The sequence below is a fragment of the Zalophus californianus genome, chromosome 10, assembly GCF_009762305.2.
Source record: "Zalophus californianus isolate mZalCal1 chromosome 10, mZalCal1.pri.v2, whole genome shotgun sequence".
NCBI lineage: Eukaryota > Metazoa > Chordata > Mammalia > Carnivora > Otariidae > Zalophus > Zalophus californianus.
Window position 1 is genome coordinate 107,068,009 of NC_045604.1, and position 19,763 is coordinate 107,087,771.

The 19,763-nt window shown below is 46.7% G+C and overlaps 1 protein-coding gene across 5 annotated transcripts in view; it reads right to left on the reverse strand.

Moving 5' to 3' along the window:
- ZKSCAN1 (zinc finger with KRAB and SCAN domains 1) overlaps positions 1 to 19,763 on the reverse strand; it is a 103,608-nt gene that overhangs the window by 78,519 nt on the left and 5,326 nt on the right. For 2 of the 5 annotated variants that reach the window (XM_035722031.1, XM_035722027.1), the window contains exons 2-3: positions 14,220 to 14,312; positions 10,744 to 10,970 (exon numbers count right to left, since the gene is read on the reverse strand). The gene's annotated coding sequence lies outside the window, so the exon portion shown is untranslated. Of the gene's footprint in view, positions 1 to 1,925; positions 2,075 to 9,743; positions 9,881 to 10,743; positions 10,971 to 14,219; positions 14,313 to 19,763 lie in introns of those variants that run through there. The other 3 variants (XM_035722030.1, XM_035722029.1, XM_035722049.1) reach the window with 2 other exon arrangements.

Here is a 19,763-nt window from a genome sequence, read left to right on the forward strand (position 1 = left end):
GGTTCAGAGGATTTTGACGATAATCTCTCAACGATGATTATTCCAGGAAGGAGATCCATAAGCTCCTGCCGCTGGGCCAAATTTTTTTGCCACTTGTTTGTGTAGTCAGAAATCTAAGAATTTTATGTTTTTAAATTATTGAAAAAAGGGGTGCTTGGGGGGTTCTGTCGGTTAAGCGTCTGCCTTCGGCGCAGGTCATGATCCCAGGGTCCTGGGATCGAGCCCCGCATCGGGCTCCCTGCTCCGTGGGAAGCCTGCTTCTCCCTCTCCCACTGCCCCTGCTTGTGTTCCCTCTCTCGCTGTCTCTCTCTCTCTCTCTGTGTGTGTCAAATAAATAAAAAAATCTTTAAAAAAAATTGTTGGAAAAATAAAAAGAATTGTGACATGTGAAAATTATATTAAATTCAAATTTCAGTGTCCATAAATAAAGTGATTCTGGAATGCGGCCATGCTCTTTCATTTACATAGTGTCTGTGGTGGTTTCTGCGCTACGGTGACAGAGTTGAGTAGTTGTGACATCAACCATGTGGCCCGAAAAGCCTAAAATATTTACCATCTGGCCCTTTCCAAAAAACAGTTTGCAGTCGCCTGTTCTAGGAAAAAGCACGTGCCTAGGGGGAGGGTGTCACCATCCTGGAGGTAGGTATTTATTGAATCCCTTGTTTTCGGTATAGCACCCACACCTCAACTGGGTCTGGTTGGTAGCCTGAGGGGCGTGGCCTCGCTCTCCCCGGTCCCACCCTTCAAAGGTCAAGCCCTTTCCTCTCCCGCATCCAGGGTGCTGGCAGCCAGCCAGGCTTGGGCTCCTCAGGAGGGAGACTGGAGGGCGCCTGGGTGGCTCAGATGGTTAAGCGTCTGCCTTCGGCTCAGGTCATGATCCCAGGGTCCTGGGATCGAGTCCCGCATCGGGCTCCCTGCTCCCTGGGAGCCTGCTTCTCCCTCTGCTTCTCTCTCTCTCTCTCTCCCTCTCTCTCTCTCCTCCTGTCTCTCATGAATAAATAAATAAAATCTTAAAAAAAAACAAAAAACTGGTAACTGTAAAACAGGAGGGAGACTGGAGGGTTTTCCCCTGGAGAGACTGACCAAGAGACAAGATTAAGACACTGACAATTGGGAGTCTAGTTCCCACCAGATCCTCTAAGGGAAGCTCATAGTGGACAGAGCCTGCGCACAAGCAGAGCCTTGCAGGGAGCTTCCCAGAGTTCCCCACTGACATGTGTGAATGGACAGCCAAGACGTTTGAGAAAAGCCCTTATTTTAAGGATAGGTGTGCTGAGGGCCAGGTTTGGGGCTGATCTAGGAAGACAGGACACCATGTTGTGGGAAACAGAACGCCACAACAACCACCGGTGCATGTTCGTTCAGACTCCGAGATCTCTGAGAAAACTCGAGACTGCAGGGTTAAAAATAACCCGAAAGGATCAGAGTGAAATGCCCTTGGGACATGTGTGGTCTGTTCTAAAGTATGCAGCAGAAGATGTTTTGTAGATGGGAAGCCAGCTGTAAACAGCACACTGTGCACTCCCCTCTTCGTTCCTTTGTCCTGCTTTGAAGATTCTTTTTTTTTTTTAAAGATTTTATTTGTTTATTTGACAGAGAGAGACACAGCGAGAGAGGGAACACAAGCAGGGGGAGTGGGAGAGGGAGAAGCAGGCTTCCCGCCGAGCAGGGAGCCCGATGCGGGGCTCGATCCCAGGACCCTGGGATCATGACCTGAGCCGAAGGCAGACGCTTAACGACTGAGCCACCCAGGTGCCCCCTGCTTTGAAGATTCTTATCATACACTAATCCCATGTACAGGGAAGAATGCGCCTTACTAAGCCGCTGCTGTAAATCATTATAGATCTATATCGCCGTAGAAGGTATATAAGATTATGGAAAATAAACCTCGGGACCTTGGGCTCATTGCTTGGGGTCCCCTGTACCTTGCTCTACTGTCGTCTCTTTTTCTCAGTTCCTTCGCCGCCCCAGGTCCACGACTCTCCGAAGTCGACACCATGTGACAGTGCTGTCCAACGTGTTTTACTGGGTGGAGTGTGCACAGGATTGCATGACAGGCACGTTGCAGAGACAGCTGGAACAAGGGGGGGGCAGGAAGTAGGGCAAAAGAACACTCAGAAGAGAGGGGACTAGGAGAGAGGACTTGCCTGTGTAGGTGATGTCATTCAGCAGCACAGTGGGGAGCTTCTGGGTCAGGGAACCCTGAGAGCATCACTGGTTTGGGGGCTTTTATAGCCCTGGGGTTGGTCTTATCTAGAGCTAACTGATGTGTGCAGTTTTGCAAAGCAGGCAGGCTCTACGTGGCTAAAAATCTGCTTGGGTGGCTATATTTAAAGCAATAGGATGTGTATATAAGAATTTGAGTTTAGTGCTGGTGGGCTTTGAGCCTGCTGGGAAGTAAACAACACAGGGGCCATCTTTAGCCGTTTCTGTACCAGCAGGCCACAGAAAGAGAAAGACCAGAAAACCACGACAATGGGGAGCAGAAGGAAACATTTAACCAAACCTCTACAGTTAATGTCCGCAGAGGTAGGAGAAGAAATTGCAGGATGCTCTATAAAAGGAACATTCAGAAAACAGAAGGAGTATCTTGGAAATAATATTAGTGCAAAGACGAAAAATTAATTAGGAGAGAAGGTTAAGGAAATAATGCCAGAAAATAGAACAAAAAGATCAAGAGATTGGAAATATGAGTGAAAAACATATGAAAATTGGAGAAGCCAACCCAGGAGCTCCCACAGCTGAATTTCAGGAATTTTGGAAAGAGAATGGAGAAAGTGAAGTGGGGGGAAATCCTCAACAAAAGAATTTAGGAAAATGTCGCAGAAATCCAGAACATGTACAGCCCACTGCATGCTCAGCAAAAATGAATTTGGGACGGGTGCCTGGGTGGCTCAGTAGGTTAAGCTTCTGCCCTCGGCTCAGGTCAAGATCCGGGAGTCCCTAGCTGCATTGGGCTCTCTGCTCAGCAGGGAGTCGGCTTCTCCCTCTCCTTCTGCTCCTCCCCCAGCTCATGCTTTCTCGCTCGCTCTCTCTCTCAATTAAATAAATAAAATATTTTAAAAAATGAATTTGGGAAAGAAAGAAATAACACCTACTCATCGACGTGAAATTTACTACCGAAAGGTTTCCAGAAACAAAAAAAGAGGTCTCATATAGAGGACTAAGAATCAGAATGCTTCTGGATTTCTTAACGGCAACCCTGGAAGTTAGAAGACAAAATTCCAAGGAAAAATAATGTCCAAACTAGAATTTTACACCCAAACTGGAAAAAGCGTGATGAGGAGAGCAAAAGGACATTTTCAGATACGCAAGGTCTCAAAATATTTACTCGGCGGGCACTCTATCTCAGGGAGATTATGGAAGGATGTGCGTCACCCAAAGAAAGTGTGCTCAGGAGAGATACGGAATTCAGCAGCAGGAGACCCAACAGGGGGTGGGGTTGGAGCTGAGGGTGGGTCTCGGGCTCCCTGAGTGCAGCTGACAGGAGACAGGTGTCCTGAGGTGACAGGTGTGCGGAGCTGGGATAGCAGACTGGCCATTTTGGAGCAGGAAGAAAGAGCTCTAGGATTTTTCTTTTTCCCCTTCACCCTCCTCCTCTCCCGCTACCCCCCCCTCCTCTTGCCCCTTTTGTTTCTTTAAAGATTTATTTATTTATTTGAGGCAGGGAGAGGGGCAGGAGAGGGAGAGACAGAATCTCAAGCCGACTCCAAACCCAGCGTGAAGCCCAACACAGGGCTCGATCTCATGACTTTGAGATCATAACCTGAGCCAAAATCAAGAGTCAGACACTCAAACGACTATGCCACCCAGGCGCCCCGAAAAGATTTTATTTTTAAGGAATCTCTACACCCAACATGGGGCTCAAACTTACAACCCTGAGATCGAAAGTCATACGCTCTTCCGACCAAGCCAGCCCCCAAGAGAGTGCCAGGATTTTTCTGAAGAGTAAAATACATGTCTGTGTTCAGGTTATAGATCAAATTGTTCTCAAAACCTAAAAAGGACATTGTGCCCCTATGGAAAAGAACTTTTTTGCATTTCCTAAACCACCCCCATTTTTTGTTTTGTTGTTGTTGTCTGGCAATTGTTTTTTTTTTTTTTAAACAGGAGAAAATCAAATTTAATAGACGTAGGTTTGGGGAACCTACACAGACAGGAAGTTCTGAAGACAGTGACCCAAAATGAAGCTTATATAAGCTAAGGAAAAAGGTAAGGGCCCGAGGACACAGAGGGGAGAAAAGTCCACATCAAGAAGGTGAAAGGAGGGGCGCCTGGGTGGCTCAGTTGGTTGAGCGACTGCCTTCGGCTCAGGTCATGATCCTGGAGTCCCGGGATCGAGCCCCACATCGGGCTCCCTGCTTGGCGGGGAGTCCGCTTCTCCCTCTGACCCTGCTCTCTCTCTCTCTCTCTCATTCTCTCTCTCAAATAAATAAATAAAATCTTTAAAAAAAAAAAAAAGAAGGTGAAAGGAGATGTTTGGCAAAAACTAGATTGTTCTATTGTGCACGTTGATAAATAGTAGGGACTCTGTTAATACTCCTCTGCCTGTCACAGGCTCTCCTTTCCAATATAAATTTAGGCAGTCATGGGGGAGGTGGAGCACCTTTCCTGCATCTATTGGGTTTTTATTCCTTTTAATTCAAAATAATCTTTTTTTTTTTTTTAAGTTGGCTCCACGCCCATTGTGAAGCCCAACATGGGGCTTGAACTCACAATGCTGAGATCAAGACCTGGATTGAGATCAAGAGTCCAATGCTTAACCCACTGTGCCACCCAGGTGCCCCTTAACTCGAAATAATTTTATGCCAAAGTGGCACATTTTGGGTGTCTCATCCCGCACCCCTTCACTCCCCTTGTCTGGAACTTCCCTGGAAGTTCCACATGTTACAAGTTGAGCTGGTAAATAGTTGGTCTCATTGAGTCAGTCTTAGTCCTGATGATAGGCCAATTTAGTTGAACTCACTTTAAGAGGTGGTGATCATTCAGCAATTTTCAAAAAGCAATCAAGTCCTTCGGGTTTTCCACATCATCTGTCATTTGTGCATCTACTTGGTTAAGAGGAAGAATACAGAGCTTCCTGGAAGGAATATTCTGTCATCTCTGGTTATCTCCGAATGCAAGATCATACCACGCTTTGTCTGAGACTCCTTAATTTTCCTCCTTTACATTATATAGCAACCCCCTCCCCGAAATGCACAAAGGTCACAGGCTTTCCAGACAGCCTGGAGCCTGTTGTAAAATGCACGCACAGGTCTGGAAGACTTGCTGTGCTTCTCAGCCAGCCCCGCTGAGGCCTGATGAGTCCGGTCATCCCCTCCGCTTGTGGTTAAGAACTTGAAAGACAGCTCTTGTCTTCCTTCTGGGTAGAGAGGAAAATAAGAGCCTCTATCTGGAGAAGGATTTTAGTGAAAAGAGCCTGAGCCTTGAACCTGAGCTGACTTGGCGTCAGCTCTTGGCAGAGCTGCTGAGCATGAGCAACTGTCTACCCCTCTTGTTTCCTCATTAAGGTTCCAGGCATGATAATGCCAACCTTGCAGGACCTTGCAGGGTTGTTCTAAAATTTAAAAGTGACAAAGTATCTAGTAGCATTCCTGGTTCCCAGCAGGTGCTTGACTCTTTGTGGTTGTTACTGGTGGTGTTACTGCTACACAGTTTCCACAGGGCTTTCCTCTGTCCTATCTCACTGATCCTTCAAGTATTAGTTCCTATTTAAAAACAGACAAACCAGGGTGCCTGGGTGGCTCAGTTGATTGAGCGACTGCCTTCGGCTCAGGTCATGATCCTGGAGTCCCAGAATCGAGTCCCGCATTGGGCTCCCCGCTCAGTGGGGAGTCTGCTTCTCCCCCTGACCTTCTCCCCTCTCATGCTCTCTCTCTCTATATCTCATTCTCTCTCTCAAATAAATAAATAAAATCTTTAAAAAAAATTAAAAAAAAAAAAAACAAGACAAACCAAGGCTCAGCAACAGGCTAGTAGTATGGGATTTCTCCTCTGGGGCACAGCATGACTGGGCAATGTTCTAACACAGAGTCCTTGGGAAGGGAACTTCCTGGAAAGAGCAATCATCCGCCCATGGTTTTACCTCCAGTCCCTTTACAGCAGCAGAACCATGTGGTTAGAACAGACTGGGATTATAGACCTGCTCCCAGAAAGAGGGCATTTTAATGTTCCAGGTGGGACCAGGGGAATAAGTGATGACAGGGGACAGAGTGGATTCACAAAATAATGTTTTTATAACCATTGCCCAAAAGGAAATTAGAAAACAAGTGTGTATGAGTCACTTCACTCTCGTAAATACATTGGCTACATAAACGGGGTCAGAAATACCAGGGAAGTTTGCAATAAGGTTTGAAAAATAAGCACTAAGTCCCAAGCAAAGGACAGAGTTTGTTTGTCTTATTTTTAAAGAGGCTCAGGGTTCCTCTTTGAACATTACATGGTAAATATTTGTGTCAGACCATGTTTTTAAAAATGGGGTATGGAAAGGGTTGTGCCAAGGATTGAATTTTAAACAAATTCAGACTTCTTGAGTCACTTAGAAATAACTTTTAAAAACCTGAGAGACTACTGTAATAACTGACATGAAAGCACGATTCATGTTTAATTGAGCAAATTATCTGCATATGTGAGGCTTCGGTTTACTTTTTCTCTGAAAAGAAATCTACAGAGAAACTAAGAAACTTATGTAGGTAGGATTATTTCATGTAGGGCAAAGAACCCACGATGTCCCTGAGGACATCATTGTGTAAAAGATGTGTGTAATGTTGACTGAGGCAAGAAAAATGAGTTAAATCATGTCCCCACAGGAAAGCATCATAAATTTTAGCAAGATTTCCATGCAGAGTGATTAAAAGTGTTATTTCTCAAAACATTAGCAAGAAGCCAATAAATATGGGTTGGGTGCAGAAAAAAATTATGTACAACAGTAAAGTATTACAAGAGTAAAATACTAACATATAAACGGTTATTTCTAATAAACAGAAATATATTCCAATAGCACATTTATAGATTGGCTCTTGGGAGTTTGGAGCTAATTTTCCCAACTAAACAGTGCTATAGACATCACTTATGCCCTCACAAGAACTTAGCTAAACATAATGTGGCCCAAATGCTATAGATCTGCAGTGAAAAATAGCAGGAAACATTACTGCAGTTCTAGCATCTAAACACAAAAGGAAAACAATGCAGCTGGGTTAGAAACACTATTCCTCTGGGGGGCTAGGAGTGGAGGATTCCAGCAAGAGATTACTTTTGCGGAGGTTCTGAGTGAGATACTTGGGCTTTTAAATGATTGAGGTGCTCGTAGCTCCCATGTCATTTCACGTGGGTATTTGTGTTCTTCTCTCTTCTTAATACGCTTGTATCTCTGGATAATCGTTGGTCAAATCAGCCATGATTAGTGTTGTATTGAAATCCACAAGGGGGGTAAAGAGCGTGAGATGGAAAAGGGCAGTACATTTTCTAAGGTAAAGGCAGGTGATGGAAAATGTCCCTACTGCAGGGACACAAAGAGGGAGCTTGTGTGCCTGGGTGCAAGGCTGCCTGACATGGCATAATGGAATAGTGAGCAGTGGCAGGCAGGAAAGTGTGGCGCTGAGGACACGGTTTCCCTGAGGCAGTGAGGAAGAGGTGCCAGATTAGATGTGTCTTGCTTAGCTCCTGCTTCCTGGTCAGAGCCTTCAGGCGTAGTGGATGGGGAGGCGGGGCTGGGGCTGGGTGGTGGGGAGGGTGGGCAAGGAGGAGGCAGGTGCATCTGGCTACTGCGTCAGTTAGGCGCTTGTAACTTGCAGACTCCCTGTATCGTGTATACTTCAATCTCATCCACCCACACCACTTCTCCCCACACGTTTTCCCAGTTTCTGATCACTGCACATCCCTGCTCTTAGAAGCAAACATTATTATCCATCATACCCTCTCCTGAGAAATTTAGGAAAAAAAGAAGTAGCTTGAGAGGTTATGAAAGGACCAGAAGAAAGCGATGACCAGATGGTTTGCTTAGCTAGAATATGTTCCTGGGGATGTGATTAGCACAGAGACGCGTGGTAAATGGGGAGAGCGATATTAGTAAAATGTTAAGTCCTGTTGTTTTGTATGCAAGTTTTCTCAGCATGTTAACGTCTTGTGCTGCTAAGCAACAGCACCCGAAAGCAAAGCAGAGCAGGAAAGCTGAATTCAGCAAGCTGTGGGGAACTTGAGTTCAGTACACACCCTTCTTTCCTCCTGCTAGCTCAGGTAGCTACAAGCTTTATTTTGGAAAGGCTTATTGCACAGTTGGCCCAATCTGTGTATGTGCCGTGTCTCCCTAACTCAAAGGCCTCAACCTCTCCTCTCAGCCTCTTCATCAGGTTACCTGCTCCTTTTATATTACACAACTTTTTTCTTTTTAAGTAGGCTCCGTGCCCAACATGGGGCTTGAACTCATCACCCCAAGATCTGAGTTGCACGCTCTACTGACTAAGCCAGGCAGGCACCCCCTACTCGCTTTCATAAAAAATTTATTTATTTTAGTGGGGGGAGGGGCAGAGGGAGAGAGAGAGAGAGAGAATCCCAAGCCAACTCCTCATTAAGCACAAGGAGCCCAACTTGGGGCTTGATCCCACGACTGAGATCATGACCTGAGCCGAAATCAAGAGTTGGATGCTTAACCGACTGAGCCCCCCAGACCCCCCAGCTCCTTTTACTTTAAATGATCTTCCCAGTTCTACTGGGATATAATCGACATATTGCATCACTTTAAGGTATACAACATAATGATTTGATATATGTATATAGTGCAAAATAGTCACCACAATAAGTTAACATTCACCACCATACATACAGAATTTTTTTTCTCGTGATGAGAACTTTTAAGATTGACTCTCTTGGCAACAAATATACAATACAGTATTGCTAATTATAGGCACCATACTGAACATTACACTCCCAGAAATTACAACTGGAAGTTCGTGCCTTTTGACCACCTTTACCCATTTTCCTCAACTCCCGCGCCTCTGGCGATCACCAATCTGTTCTGTTTCTAGTTCTTTTTTTAGATTTTACATATAAAGAAGATCATAAATATCTTTCTGTGTATGTGTCCCCTACTCTACTAGCCTTGGTCTTATTTTGAGTGATTTTGGGGGGACATGAAGATTTGCAGAATATCAAGTTCTCAGGAATAGATCACAATTCAGCAAAAAGGTCTGTATATAAGCCCGAAGAAGAAAAAGAACACACTTGATTTCAAGCCTGAAAAATAAATGAAAGGAAAAAGTAGACTCAAAGAAACAAAAATCTTGGGCACCTGGGTGGCTCAGCCAGTTAAGTGTCTGCCTTCAGCTCAGGTCTGGAGTCCTGGGGTCAAGTCCCCGAGTGGAGCTCCCCTGCTCAGCAGGTCTGCTTCTCCCTCTTACCCTCCCCCCTCTCACGTGCTCTCACTCTCTCTCTCAAATAAATAAGAATCTTAAAAAAAAAAAAAAAGAAACAAAGAATCTGAGGGTCAGAAAGATTTAAGAAAATTGCCCAAGGTCACACAGCCAGTAAGCGGCGTTCAGGTACCATTTTGCCATACTATCTCTAGATAACAAAGCCAGGTGTTTTATTTATTTACTTATCTTTTTATGTTTTTTAAGAGTCTTGGCTATTTCCAGCAGAAGTGATTCAACAATCTCTAGAGCGGGGCCTTGTGGTCACACACATTCTTTAATCTCCACAACCCAGCACAGAATAAACATTTATCAGGATGGTGTTGAAATAGTTACCCCTCTCCTGGCAGTGCCCCCGCGCTCCCCTTTTCACGTTTGTGCTTTTGCTCCAGCTCTAACAGGAACGCTCCAGGCCGGTTGGCATTTCCACAGCCCCAACTCTCACCCCTCCCTGCACTAGCAGCCACCTCGAAGTTTCCCCGTCCGGATCCTCGTCCGCCGTGGCTCTACCCGCACGTCCACACCAGCTCGCGTGTGCATCTCACACCGCGTCAGGAACACACCCGTCCGTTCCCTTGTTAGTGTCCCCAGGCTGGGACAGACAAGAACCTAGTGAATCCTCACTCCCCCCCCTCCTAGCCCGGCGCTCGGGGTGCTAAGTGTGCGCTGAACAACGAAAACGGAAAGCCCAGGGATCCAGAGCCCGTTTCGCAGTTCAACAACCACTTCATTTTTCCAAAGGACCCGCCATGGCCAGCAACACGGATTACGGAGGGAGCGGGTTGGGCCTGAATTCTGCAGCCGGGCAGAACGAGGGGTCAAACCGTGGACCCCGCCCTCACCGCACCCCTAGTCTTTTACGGTTCCTCGCCGGCCGGGGGCACAAAGGGAAGGCGAGACCACAATGCGGGGCCAGGTGGAGTCGCGGCCCCCGCGGTGCGCAGCCGGGCCTCTTCGGGGGTCCCCCAGGGGAGGCCGAGCCCGGCGCTGCGCGTCCGGGGGACGCCCGCCTCGGCCCAGGGAGTGGGGAACGCCGAGGCACGCGTCAACACGGACCCCGGGGGCCGAAGCGCAGCGCCCCGAGCCCCCGGGCCGCCATCACCCGCAGACACACAAAGGCCGGAAGTGCGCCCGCGTCGGTCTGTCGAGGCGCCCTCTCTAGGACCCGGGAGGCCTCGCCTCTCGGTGGTTCCCCAGGCTCGCCGGACGCCAGGGACCCGACCGCGCCAGATCCCCAGACGGTACTCCCAGGGCGGCGTGTGCCCCACTCTAGGAGCAACAAAATGAGTCAAAAGGAAAACAAAAAAAAAAATGGAAATCGAATCCGGCAACTCACTCGTGAGAGAGAATGTCCACTTCAAACGTATCCAGGCCTAAGTTTCAGCTGAGGAGTTGGAGCACGGTGTATTATTTATCATGCTCGCTTCCCCCGGAGGAGGAGCAAACGAGGCCTGGAGAAACTTCTCTCCTGCCCAGGGTCTCCCAGGGACAGACTTGAATCAGAACCCAGGACTTGTGCCACCGCGGCCTGTGCACTTGCCACTGCCTGGGGCTGCCTCTCATCTGAAATGAACACCATGAAAATTAAAACCTAATTGTTCAAACGGCAGGAAACATTTAACAGTTTCACAATTGACCAAATGGGGGGGAACCCTACAAAAATTAAAAAAACTAAGAACAAAACACCAAAATCGACCAAATGGAGTGTGCAAGAATGCAGAAAAGACCATCTCATACCTATTGGGGTTGGCTACTAGTGAAAACACCAAATAGCAAGTGTTGGAAATAGCAAGTGGAGAAATTGGAACCTTTGTGCGTCGCTGGTGGGGATGTAGAAGCTGTCCAGCCACTGTGGAAAACAAGTATGGCAGCTCCTCAAAGCATCCAAAACAAAATTACCACGTGATCCAGCAATTCCACTGCTGGGTATATGCCCCAGAGAATTTAAACCAAGGGCGTGAAGAGATATTGTACACCCATGTTCATAGCAACATGATTTACAGTAGTCCCAAAGTAGAAGGAAACCAGTGTCTGTTGACGAATGGATAAACAAAATGTGGTCTATACATACAATAGAATATTATTCAGCCTTAAAAAGGAAGGAAATTCTGGGCGCCTGGGTGGCTCAGTCGTTAAGCGTCTGCCTTCGGCTCAGGTCATGATCCCAGGGTCCTGGGATCGAGTCCCACATCGGGCTCCCTGCTTAGCGGGAAGCCTGCTTCTCCCTCTCCCACTCCCCCTGCTTGTGTTCCTGCTCTCACTGTCTCTCTCTGTCAAATAAATAAATAGAATCTTAAAAAAAAAAAAAAAAGGAAATTCTGACACTGATCCTACTGTGGTAATCATTTTGCAATATATAATGGTATCAAATCATCACATTTTACACCTTCAACTTACACTATGTTATATGTCAATCATACCTCAACAGAGGTGGGGGGATCTATCTATTCTCTTTAAAAAAAAATCTAACAAATGGGGCGCCTGACTGGCTCAGTCGGTAGAGCACGCGACTCTTGATCTCAGGGTTCTGAGTTCAAGCCCCATGTTGGGTGTAAAGCCTACTTAAAAAAAAAAAAATCACATTAGAGGAAAACCCAATGAGCCATTCAAGTCAGGACCCTCCTGAAAATAATAAATGTGGCCAAAGTCCCAGGCATTCATCAGGACTTCTTACACATCTGAGAAATTTTACATTGGTCAGAAAGTCTAGCATATGGGGTGATGCTTCCAGTTGTAACTCAAGCCTAAAGAAACATTAGAAAATCTACCCTGGAGAAAAATACCTTTAAAGAAGGTTCAAGACTTCTTTGGGGGATGGGCACCTGGGTGGCTCAGTTGGCTAAGTGTTGGGCTCTTGGCTTCAGCTCAGGTCACGATCTCGGGGTCCTGGGATGGAGCCCCCTGTTGGGCTCCACACTCAGTGCGGAGTCGGCTTGGGATTCTCTCTCCCTCTCTGTCTGCCCCTCCCACTCATGCTCTCTCTCTCTCAAAGAAATAAATAAACCTTTAAAAAAAAAGGGCTTCATGTGGCTTTAAACAATTTTCAGCGGAGGAAAACGGTCACCGAAATATGTGAGAAAGTCTTCCCTCCTACCTCAGCTCTTACCACAGTAGAACTAGAAATGCAGCTTTGTGAAAAATCATTGTATTCTGTTCGATCAGCAGGGGTGTGGATTTGCCAATGTTCTGCCTTAAGTATCTTCTTTGGCTTAAGATTCTAGTCCTGCTTTTTCCAGTAGGGTAGGCATTAGCCACAGGTGCTACTGAACACTTGACATGTGTCTAATCCCAACTGAGATTCCTTTGATGTAAAATACATATTGGATTTCAAAGACTTCATATGAAAAAAAGGAATGGAAATGTAAGATATAGCAATAACATTTAACATTAATTACTTCAATAACTTAATTAATTTTATAAAGTGTAAAGTATATCATTTAATAGCTTAAAATAATTTTAAATGTATATGTGGAAGTGATATTTTGGACATATCAGGTTAAATTAAAAATAGTGTTAAAGTTAATTCCACCTGCTTCTTTCTGTTTGTCAAAATGTGGCCACTAGAAAATTTAACATTTCGTATGTGCTTGCATTATATTTACATCAGAAAGCACTATTTTAACTCTTTTGGTCCTGATGGGCTAATCGGACTGATGACAACAACAACAGCAAAACTGCAAGCTTGTTGATGGCCAATGTTTATTTTATTTTAAAGAGTTATATATTTATTTGAGAGAGAGAGCACGCTCAAGCACATGCAAGCGGTGGGGAGGGGCAGAGAGAGAAAAGGGGAGAGAATCCCAAGCAAACTCCCTGCTGAGTGCAGAGCCTGATGCTGGGCTTGATTCCAGGACCCCGAGATCATGACTTGAGCCGATCATGACCCCGCGCGTGCTCTCTCCCAAATAAATAAATAAAATCTTTAAACAACAACAAAACCCAAGAGCATAAATAAGTTGCCTAGAGTGCTCACATAGGAACCGGAAGATCCAGGAGTGGCTCTGGAGCCGACTAACTCTCGGCTGGTGTGTCTTCTTAGCTGCACGAAGCGACTTCAGACAGATTTGCAGTAACCAAAGCCAAAAAGCCCTGTTTGGAAAGCTGAATGCCAGCTTTATTACTTTTTAGGCAAAGCTATTCCCAGTAGAGAATGAAGATTGAGAACTTCCCTTTCTTTCAGTAGGAAGATCTACTCAGAAAAGTAAATTCAACCCAGAAATTTCCCTTAGTTAAAAATGGACATTAGGGACCAAGGAAGTAGCTGATTTAAAGGTTTTCTTCAAATCGGCGTATGTTCGTATGTATGTTAAAGTAGGTCCCTCTGTCACATCCTTTGCCATGTGTTGGGACTGTTGTCTCAAAAGCCCGGCCTATTGATAAAACTATCTGGGTCCAACAGTCAGTTCTGGATGAATCCAAGCCCTGCTGTCTCTTAGCATGATGTCCTCAAGGTTCATCCGTGTTCGAGCATGTGTCAGAATTTCCTTTTTTTTTTTTAAGATTTTATTTATTTATTTGAGAGAGAGAGAGTGTGAGAGAACACAAGCAGTAGGAGCAGCAGACAGAGAGGGAGAAGCAGGCTCCCTGCTGAGCAGGGAGTCTGTCCTGGGGCTCGATCCCAGGACCGAGATCATGACTTGAGCAGACGGCAGATGCTTAACTGACTGAGGCACCCAGGCGCCCCTGAAATTTCCTACTTTTTAAGGTTGAATAATATTCCATTGAATGGCTACACCACATTCACTCTTCGATGGACACTCGGGTCGTTTGCACCTTTGTTGACCTTTAAAGAAGGAAATGACATGATCTCACCTGTGTCGTCAGAGCATCAAGGATGATGGGAAAGGCCAGCGACTGGGGAGGACTGCGCACTGCCCGAGGGAGGCACAGTCAGACAGGAGCAATCTGGGTGGACAGAAGGAACTGAGTGAGAGCATGTTTTGGTTTTAGTGACGTCTAGGCTGTCTGGGGTGAAAGGGAAGGGACAGGAACCAAAGGTCTTGAGTTTGGGTGGTTAGGAGGGTAAAGAGGCCCTTAACTGAGATGGAGGAATCAAGGAGGAGGGAGGGGGAGAGAGGAGGGGGAGGAGGGAAATTCTGGTTCTGGTTTCCTCTGGGGATGGGGTGGAGGGGGAAGATCGTGCTGGTATTTGAACTCGGGATTCTGAAGGGTCTTCAGGACATTCCGGTGGAAATGCTGGGGGACAGGTGTGAAAACGAAATGAGATGACCTGATAAAAGGGATCAGCAAAACCAGGGTTCCCGCCAGCCCTACATGCACGTTCTTAAAGCGGCTGAGGGAACCTCTCCCAATCCGTTAGCATGGATACATAGTGCCCTCTCGTGGCAGTATGGTGCAACTGCAGTTGAGCCTACCACCTAGCGAGGAAATGTCTTACGGAATCCTGAAAGGGGGCCCCTTTAGCCTGAGAAGGAAATCTGACACTGACTCGCCCAATGTGTTTTAAGATCCTCATGTAAGGATTGGGTGCTCAAAGGTCCAGGGAACCCGACTGCTGCCTCAGCAGGTGTTGTGAGCCTAGGAAGCACCTGTGGGACCGGATGGCTGAGAGAAGGCAAGGCAAAGTTAATGGGGCATAGTGAAGAGAGAACAGTGTGTATATTGAAATTATTTTGGGGTCACCCTCATGCTCCCACATTTCCTTTTAACTATTAACGTACAGCTATTAATATTTAATTTTCCAGCCAGGCAGCTTTAGCTCCCTGGTGGTCTAGTGGTTAGGATTTGGCACTCTCAGCCAGGCAGCTTTAGTTTAACGAAATTGTCTGCCTGGGTGGTCCCTAAGCAACATTAGTACCTGGGAAACATTTTGCTTTTGCTTTGAGCTTCTTTCTTCTTCTTTTTAAAAAACTTATTTATTTAAAGTAGGCTCCACACCCAGCATGGGGCTCGAACTCACAACCCTGAGATCAAGAGCTGCATGCTCCACCGGCTGAGCCAGCCAGGTGCCCCTTGCTTTGGGCTTCTTATCTCCTTCTAATTGGCCCTGTCTCAGTTTAAGGAAAGGGCATTTCAGAAGGCCGAGCTTTTTTTCACTACTACACCCAGGAATGTCTCAAATGGCAGAACCTGCCTGGTGGCAGGCTGTTATCAGTTAGGACACAGGTTTGATGGTCGTGAATGAGACTCCAAATGTGAGTGGCTGAAACAAGACAGAGGATTGTTGTTCTCACATTTGTAAAGCCTGGATTTAGGCGGTTCAGGGCTAGGCTGGGGGCTCCACCGGCAGGCACCTGGTACTCTGGTTGCTTCCAGCTTTCTGCTCCGCTGTCCCCAGGGTGTGGTTCTCAATGTCGCAGTCCAAGATGGAGCTCCAGGGCACCACACCCAATCCCAAGGAGCAGGATGAGGAAGACCAAGGGGGAAGGAGGGCTCACCCCTTCCCTGTAAGGGCCTCACCTGGGAGTTGCACAGAAAACATTTCTGTTGTCTTGAGGAACAAATGAATTAATGAGTTTTGAACAGTACCTGGCTTAAGAAGACCTTTCTCTCAGTAACGATAACCATGATAGAATACTTAATATAGCTAATTATTTTTTTAAAAAAATTTATTTATTTGAGAGAGAGCGTGTGAGTGAGTGGGGGGTCGGCAGAAGGAGAGGGAGAAAGAGAATCCCAAGCAGGCTCCACCTCGAGCCCAAAGTAGGGCTTGATCTCATGACCCTGAGATCATGACCTGAGCTGAAATCAAGAGCTAGATGCTTGGGGCGCCTGGGTGGCTCAGTTGTTGGGCGTCTGCCTTCGGCTCAGGTCGTGATCCCAGGGTCCTGGGATCGAGCCCCACGTTGCGCTCCCCCCTAGGCGGGGAGCCTGCTTCTCCCTCTCCCACTCCCCCTGCCTGTGTTCCCTCTCTCGCTGTGTCTCTCTCTGTCAAATAAATAAATAAAAAATCTTAAAAAAAAAAAAAAAAAGAGTTGGATGCTTAACGGACTGAGCCACCCAGGCGCCCATGTAGCTAATAATTTTTGAATGTTTCTTATGTACCTACCACTAAAGAGTGTTACCTGTGTTGGCTCACTTAACCCTCATCACATTCTGGGGTATGCACTACTATTATTTTAGAGACAAGAAAACTGAGGTAGAGAGATCACACAGTTATAAACCGCAGAGCTTCCAGTCAAAACCATTCAATCTTATTCCAGAGACTGCTTACTTAGCCAGTAACCCATACTAACTCCCATGTGCACTGTTTTGTATATATATATATATATTTTTTTTTTGGAGGGGGGTTAGTATTATATTAAGAATTTATTCCCATATCGAAGACAAATTGTTCTCAGGCCACTGCAACCTGGCCTGTGTTTGGTTCTCTAGACCCCTTACATAGCTTGGGTAGAGAGGAAGTCTGAGTAGGAGATAGGATACGCCTGACGGCTTGAGCCAGGAGGCCTGGGAGAGCCCTTCATTGGGTTCCTAAAGAGAAGGGGCAAATACCAGATTCAAGGCCAAAGGTGCGGAACTCCATTGCAAACAATAACCTGTATAAATCAGGGCGCCCTGTTCAACCCCGAGGAAAACATCCAGTCATTCCTGGGTATTCTATTTTTATTCCTTTTAAAGCGATTGTGATTGGGTTTCCTTTTTTCTTTAATATTTCCGAACTATTTGTTGTTGGTATATAGGCAATCTATTGATCTTGTATATTTGCTTGTCACCCACATTTCTGAACTCTGACTTATTTCAGGGAATTGGCCATTGATTTTCTTGAGTTTTCTAGGTAGGAAGGCAGAGCATCTGCTAATAAGTGTCAATTCAATTCATGATTGTTAGTATTTGAACTTCTCATTTCCTCTTGTCTTAAGTAATTAACTTAGAAGTGCCAGAAAAATATTGAATAACTGTGGAAATAGAGATTCTGGTTTTATTCCTGACCTTAATGGGAATGTGCTAATGTTTCATTAAAGTGAGGTAACTGTTTTTTTTTTTAACATTATATCATATTCTTTTCAAGTGTAACAGAAACTGTTGGCTGCTTACCCCCGAAGGAGGGAGATTATAATATAATACTAAACCCCCTCCAAAAAATATGTGTGCTAAAAAATGCGCTCTGATTTTGACAAGAATTGACAGAAAACTCTTCTCACGAAAGGGACCCAGCCTGTGGCATGTACTCGGAAACTGGCTTTGGGCAGTGAGATGTAAAGGGAAGTCGGAAGGGGTGGGTGGGTGTGTCTTCCTAGGCAGGTTTCCCTCCATGAACAAAGGCAGGAACTGTGGTGGGGTGAGTAGCGGGGGTGGGGTGGGGGTGGGTGGGGAGACGTTTTGGTCATTATCTCAGGGCCATGCTTCCGGGCTTTGCTGAAATTGTTGAGGACGCCTTCCTGACACCTGCTGCAATTATTTTTGTGACCAGTAGGGGGAGACAAAAACACCCATAGAGACGCTGGCCCGGAGCTGAGAAAAATCCCTCATTTGTTGTAATGAACCATCGGCAGTCAAGTATGCTATTCCTTTCAGCTGAGGGGCATTCCTAAATGCCACATTGGTTAAGGAAATCTCCTTCTGTCACTAGTTTACTGTTTTGCCTGAAGTAGGCGCTGGGATTTGAAGTTCAAAGCCGAACGCAAGCCCTTGAACCATAGCAGGAGAGAGCGAGGAGTGTCGGCTTAGGACTGAGAAGGGGGCAAATAAATTCTGGGGCAGCCACGGGCCGGAGGAGCCGGTCCAAGGGGGCTTCACGGAAGCGTTTCAGTTGGATCTTTTCCTCTCTCTGCCAGCTTTTAGTTTAGAATGATCGATAACAGTTTTTCACCTCCCAGGTAGAAAGCATTTCTGCTTCCCGGAGCTCTGCTGTGGTCGGGGACATAAATCCAGCCACCTTGGCTTCCTGGGTTCCAGGGGTGCGTGTGCATTTCCTGGCACTCTGGCGGGAGGAGACCCCGCCCAGGTGAGCACGACCAGCCTGCACCCTTGCCTTCCGACCACGAGGGGGCGCGTGGGCCACGCTGAAGCTGCGTCTGGGGCGGGGTGGGGGGGTCTGGAAGGACAAGCTCATCCGAGGGTGTGCAGGCAGGCCAGGTAAGGGGGAGGATGCGAGCGTGGGGCGTAGTTGGGACCTTAGCTTGCAGCTCGGGCTAGTGGGGGAGAAGACAGAGGTCTGAGCGGTAAGAGCGAGGAAGGACGCAGAAAAGAATAGCACGTATTGCTTTGGAGGCTGGTTCTGGGGCGTCACGGGGAGCTACACTGGGAACCAGAGCAGGGACTGGGAGTACTGGAAATACTATTCTACTATTCCAGGAGGGTCATCTTGAAAATGTTTCCTCCGATAAGAAGCAGGAAGCTTGCAGGTGCTCCAGCAGTAGGGATTAGGTGGGTGAGAGCCATCAAAGGGGCTGAGGCTGGAGGCTATGTGTGACATAGCCTGTGGAGGAGGGTGCTGTCAGAAGTGACTCAGATCCAAGGCTTGGGATCCGAATTTGAGTCACCACTCTCCCCCACAGTTCACATCTAACCCATCAGCAAATTCAAGGCTCATCGGTCCATCTGCAAGTCCTGTAGGCTTGATGTCCAGAATATATCCTGAACTCCGGCTGCTTGCTCCCTTCACAGCTGCTAGGATTCCAGTCCAGAGTCCTTCCCGGGGACTTGTTTCTGGTCTCCCTGTTTCCACCCTTGTGTCACCATTGTCCCTTCCTCACACAGCAGCCAAAGGGATGTTTTATTTCTTATTTACTTATTTTTTCCAAAGGGATGTTTTAAAAACCTAAAGCAGGGGCGCCTGGGTGGCTCAGTCAGTTAAGTCTCTGACCTCAGCTCAGGTCATGATCTCGGGGTCCTGGGATTGAGCCCTGCAGCACTGGGCTCCCTGCTCAGAGGGGAGCCTGCTTCTCCCCCTCCCTCTGCCCCTGCTCTCGCTCTCTCTCAAATAAATAAATAAGATCTTAAAAAAAAAATAAAACCTAAAGCAAATCCTACTGCCATCTTGGTTAGAACCTACCAGGTGTTGCCGTTTGCAGTAGAAATTCCTTCCCAAGGCAAACGATGCCTTGCACAATCTGACTGCTACCTGCCTTTTCGACATCCTCTCTTATGACCCTCCTTGTGTTCATGATACTCCAGCCCACTGGTCATTATTCTGCCTTTCAAATACCACAATTGTTCCTGCCCTGGGGACTCGGCATTTGCTATCCCCTCTGCCCCAAATGCTCTTCCCCCAGATATTCCCATCGTTGATTCCTTTCCTTTCACTTGGAAAGGAACGAAAAGGAGAATGGTCTGGGATGATGCTGAGATAGAGTGGACATTGGCTTCACTCAATGTCTTTCTGGAAATCTTCCCTGATATTTCTGAGACATCTCAGCATGGACGAGTATAAGTTGGAATTACTGATCATGG